The sequence below is a fragment of the Saccopteryx bilineata genome, chromosome 4 (genome assembly GCF_036850765.1).
Source record: "Saccopteryx bilineata isolate mSacBil1 chromosome 4, mSacBil1_pri_phased_curated, whole genome shotgun sequence".
NCBI lineage: Eukaryota > Metazoa > Chordata > Mammalia > Chiroptera > Emballonuridae > Saccopteryx > Saccopteryx bilineata.
The window spans coordinates 143,623,387-143,629,149 of record NC_089493.1 but is presented as its reverse complement, the minus strand read 5'-3'; the positions used below and the strand labels follow the sequence as shown (position 1 = coordinate 143,629,149).

The following is a 5,763-nucleotide window of genomic DNA, read 5'->3' as shown; positions in this document are numbered from 1 at the left end:
TCAGAAAAATACAAAAAAAGAAAATTGGGGTTGGGTGTCCTGAAAACCGGTGGAAGAGTCAATGGCAGGCTGAGAATGGCCTGACAGAAGAGGGTCTTAAGAACACAGTGGAGAAGGGAAGGGCCCCTGGCCAGCAGGGGAGGAGAAAGTGAGACTGGTATTTACAGGTGAATGAGAAACAATATCCAGCGAAGGGAGAGGAGGGGGTTCTTAGAGGGAAGAGACTTGAGCGGAAGAGGTCTGCAGAGGGACCAGAGAGGAGTCCCAAGAGAAGGGTGCCCTGGGGTACAAGCAGGAGGGGAAAGAGTTGGGAGTCTGTGGAGAAGGAAAGATTAGGAGCGGAGGTTTTAGGTGAGGTTTCTCTGGCCAAAAAAAGGCCTGCGTGGTAGAACAGGTGGCACAGAGATTAAGGACAGGCTCACAAATAATTAGAAGCCCTGAATGTAAGGGATCTCCAACCAGTTTCCAGTTCTTTTTTTTTTAAAGTTTTATTACCATAATCATTATCTTTATTTTATTTTTTTATTTATTCATTTTAGAGAAGAGAGGGAGAGTCAGAGAGAGAGAGAGAGAGAGAGAGAGAGAGGAGAAACAGAGAGGGGGGGAAGGAGCTGGAAGCATCAACTCCCATATGTGCCTTGACTAGGGTTTTGAAACAGTGACCTCAGCATTTCCAGGTTGACGCTTTTATCTACTGTGCCACCACAGGTCAGGCCCAGTTTCTAGTTCTTTTGGCGATAGTTTAATTGGTGAGGGCGTTAAAACTGAAAGTCCCTTCAGGAGGCTACCTAGTCTGATTATCCAGTGGGTTCTGTGGCCTGACCACAGCGGAGAAGAACAGTTTCTTCTTCTTTAGGGAGGGAGAGATTTCAGATAAGGCAACTCCAGGAGTGTTTTTGGATTCCTGTGCCTCCACGGCCACCCTCAGTCCTCAGAGTTGTCAGAGTTGAGAACTGGCATCCCAAAACTCAAGCTCTGGCCACAGATGGATAGGGAAAGTGGATGTGCTCAGGACGTCTCCACAGCACACATGCACTCAGAATGGAAGAGGTCCCTGACACAGCTGCAGTTTCGGACAGGAAGTCTTGGCGGAAAGAACTGAGGGGAGGTTGGAGGCAGGAGACTTAACCGCACTTGCGCCGAAGTGAGTGGAAGGTCAGAGTTCCTGGTTTTTTCTCAGAGGGAAAGGGAAGAGGCGCAGTCCTTGTGGACTTCAACTCCTCCCAGATTTTTGGCACCAAATGTAAGGTATTTTTCCCCACCGAGAAGTAAGGAAGGGGTATAGCCACAAAGTGTGGAGTAGTAAAGGTTTTATTGAGTACCACACTGCCCAGACAATGTTCTCTGGTCCTGGGGTCAGGGGTCAGAGAAGTCGCATGGGGTGACCCGTGTGAGAGATATTTAAAGGGTCTCTAGGGTGGTCGAGCTAATATGACGTGGTGAAATCTCACTGGCTGGCAGACATTCACTTTTTCCAAAGGGCTCCTGGGAAGTTTCTTTTGGCACGCCCGAGTGTGGGCATTCCTAGCCAAAGTTCCTGAGCCTGAGTTCCCCACATGACCTTCCCCCACTGCTGACCACTCTACAACCTGTACTTCTTTGTGTGTCAGAACTATGGACTGGGCACAGGGTGTTGAGGTTATAGTGGTATTTTTCATTTCACTGTGGATCTAAACTAAGAGTTAAAGTAGAAAGACTCTATAGAGAGGAAGGAATATGTACATTTTTGAAATAATTCAGAGATTAAATTGATAGGAATTCATTGAAGATGTGAAGTATGAGGTAAAGGACTGAGAAAGATCCTTAAAGTTTCTAGCATGTGCATTATTTTAAGGTCTATAAAAATTAATAATTTCTCTTTTTTTCTTGGCCATATTATACTTTGATATTTTTAATTGTAATGATGCAGAACTTTTAGGATAACAACAAATAATGACTAATCAGTCTCCTGTGTCATTTATTTCTTACCAACTGCAAATAATATTTAGAGATAGCTGAAGGTCTATGCTGTGAACAGTTCTGGATTTAGAGCTGATATTTCTTCATTAGAATGTAGAGGTGATGACCACAAGTTACAGCCCAGACGCTATAGGAGATACCTAGCTATAATTACCTTTTTTAGGGCAGATGTTATGGATTTAAAATGAAGCTTATTTATTTATTTATTTATTTATTTATTTATTTATTTATTTATTACAGCTTTTGTCCACAGGAGAAAGCCTGTTTCTTTACTTGTTTTGGAGAACAAAAGTGTTTTAAAAATAATTTTAATTTTTTTTCCATTTTGTCTTGGTGCAGATATGTATATAGCTTACAAGAAAGCATGAGGAAACAGGACTGGCTAGCACCCTCTTTACATAAGAAGGAGAAAGTGATTACAGGGCAGCAAGGAGGTACAGGCCACATGTAAGAGTATTCCTGGTGGAGTTTTCTTTTCCACACTGACTGTCCATTGGGATAGTAGTATTTCCCTCTATCAATATTAGATTGAATGGCAACTTGTTTATAGAATCTGTATCTGAATTTAGCAGAGGTTTGCTGCTCCATGGAGTTTAGTTTCTGGCTTTAACTGCCCGTTAGCATCATTAAGCTAGGGTCACAGATACTATGTGAGGTCTTCCTACTCTCCTGCCAACCTCCCCACCATGAATTGCTTCCAGAATTATTCTTGTATCCACCCCTGCTTATAATGCTTTGTCTTGGTTAAAGCATCTCACCATGCTGAGCATGTCTACAATTACTCATCTAATTTCTCTGTTGTGTACCAGAAATTGGTAGTCTATAAGTGACTGTAGAAGATGTCAAGTGAATGGAGGAACCAAATTCTGTTTTGGAAAACTGTAGGGTTTTTTTAAAACTTATTTTTACATGCAGTTTATGGAGTCTAGAATTAATAACTGTACAGGGCTACTCTTAGAAAACCTTGCATCTGTGGGCAGAGATGTTTGGCTATTTGCTATGTGCTAATTCTTCTGGGAAAAAATGGGCTTGGAAAACTGTCATTAGTGTCCCTCAAGTCATGCATGGTTAAGGAGTTCCATTCCAAAAGGAAAATTTACACAATTTAAAAGAGAAAGGTGAAAGCAAAAGAGACTCTGCAAAATTATTTTATTTACTCTTGGGGAACTATGCATATATGCTACTTTGTAGCAGTAATGTTTTTTTTGTTTGTTTTTTTGTAGCAGTAATGTTTTTATTGAAGACTAGAAGAAGCTTGGCTCCCAGTGCTTCAAGTGATAAAAAGAAAGGATGTTATAATTGGATATCATCATGATCTGTTATACAAGTCTGGTCACCTTGTCTCTTTGTGGGGTAGTGACCAGGCTAGCTCCATGGAAATTTTCCATGGATGAACCTCTCTCCACTAGGTGTGCTAATAGTAAGGGTGATGATTTGGTTGTATGTATGTTTAAAATAAATATCAAACAGATACAATAAACAAAAATTAAAAAGTTAAAAACTCATCAGCAAGGACTATTGAAAACTGCAGATAATACTTTAACATAGAAATTAATTAAAAGGGGCCTTGTTAAAAAAAAATCTCTTTGACCCTCAAAAGATCTAAAATTTTTTCCTTAGAATTCTAAATATTTTGTTCATTGCCATATAAAAAGTATCAATTAACTAATTAGGACCTTGTAGAGATAAAAAATCTATTCTAATCTTTGGTTGGTTTTCCCTTAGACTAGGAACGTGTGGGAGAAAAAAAGATCCCCTTTTCTACTTATTTGAAGGTGGCCTGTATGATCTGGTTCTGAACACAATACATGCTTTATCATTCAAGAATGTACTTCTTAATCCTTTGCATCAGTCATACTTTTAGTGGAAATTCTCCACTAAACATGGAATACAGTGTTACCTATCTTCCCTTTAACTTTAACAAACTATAGAAATGATCCCTGAAAGTATAGTCTTATTCCTCCCTTTAACTTTAAAGGTTTTTTTTTTCTAATCTCTTTTTCCCCCAGTTTTTATCTTTATTGAATTCTCCATAGGTATTTTGATGGGTTGATGAGAGGAATCATACTTGGATTGCTATCTGTTGCCTTGTTAACCCGGAAATTAGAAGAACCACTTTTGATACATTTCCTGATATTTGATCTTGATCTAATGATACTCTCAAGAGTGTTGCAGATGTTTATTTATGTACCTATGGTGCAAAGTTAGTATTAATTAAAAACATAAGGCTGGCTTTGGAACTTGACCATATTGGTGGAAATTCAGTATTGGTTTATGATTTTGTAATAAGTCTGTTACTAAATATTTTCAGGCTATGAGAACATCAGGCCAAATGATAGTCCCTGAGTGATGATGGAGGAACATACTGCTTCATCTAAGCTGTGTGTGAGAATGACAAAATCTGAAAGTCTCTAATCACTTTATCAAGCCCATTTAATTTGGGCTGCAACAGAAACTACTATTTGTGCAATAGTTTTCATATAATGTAGAGAATTTTTATACCTGGTAAAACTCCACAAATAAATAGAAATACACATTTTCAATGAAATAATGCCAGCTTCACCTTATTTTTTTATTCTAAAAAAAGCCATGGTAAATTCTAAGTTATTTATTTTTGAATTAGCTGCAGAAAAATTTTGAATGGGACTGACTCTGCTTGACACATATTTTTTTGTTGTTGTTGCAAGAGAGAGAGACACAGAGAGAGGTAGAGAGACCAAGACAGAGAGACAGACAGGAAGGGAGGGAGATGAGAAGCGTCAACTCATAGTTGCGGCACTTTGAGTTATTGATTACTTCCCATATGTGCCTTGAGTGGGGGCTCCAATGAAACCAGTGACACCTTGCTCAAGGGGGCGACCTTGGGCTCAAGCCAGCGACCTTAGGCTCAAGCCAGCAACTATGGGGTTATGTCTATGATCCACACTCAAGCTGGCAACCTGTGCTCCAGCTGGTGAGTCTGCATTCAAGCCAGCAACCTCAGGGTTTCAAACTTGGGACCTCAGCATCCTAGGTCAACACTCTATCCACTGTGCCACCACCTAGTCAGGTCTTATTTTTTTAAGTTCCTAGTTCATTAATCCTTTCATGAAAAATCTGCATAACCACCACAGATAAAGTCACTGAAGAATCCTTATTTCTGTTGTCCAGTCTCCAGCTCACTTTCACAGTACCAGCATTGGCCTTTGCAATTCCCCTGACTTTCTCATTCTGTTCTTGAGTCTCCTTCTCTGTTTCCCTGAGGTCTTCTTCTTATCCAGGCCATGTCTTGCAAATCTATGTTTGGGCTCATTTTTCTTTGTGTAATCTAAATGATAAATCATGCCAATGCCAGTTGTCTTACCACCACCAAAATGGGTTCTGAATCCAAACACGAAGATGACATCTGGTGTAGTCTCATATATTTTGGCTAGTTTTTTCTGAATTTCTGTCTTGGGTACTGCTGCCTTTCAGGCTGAAGAACATCACTGGCCATTTGTTTTTGCTGGAGTAGTCTATTGGTCATGAACTTCCTGGTCCAGACAGTTACTGTATCATTCATGATAGTGCCAATCTTCAAGCAGTTGGGGAGGAAAAGAGCCCTTTTTTTTTTTCCTGTTTTTAGTTAAAATGATTTGAATTATTTTTCTTTGCCATTGTTTGGACTATTGAAAGAAAATGTAAAGTCATCTTAATATTAATTTAGCTCAGATAATGAGAAAGATGAATATATTGAAATAAAACCAAATTTTTATATTGAAGATACAATAACTGCACAATTTTTGTTTTGTGTCTTTAGAGTCAGTATGTTCACCACCAGTGGAG

General features: G+C 39.3%; 1 pseudogene; it reads right to left on the bottom strand.

Annotated features, from left to right (window-relative positions):
- Positions 1-5,019: 5,019 nt before the first annotated feature.
- Positions 5,020-5,500, bottom strand: LOC136333995 (small ribosomal subunit protein eS24 pseudogene; annotated as a pseudogene).
- Between the last annotated feature and the right edge of the window lie 263 nt (positions 5,501-5,763).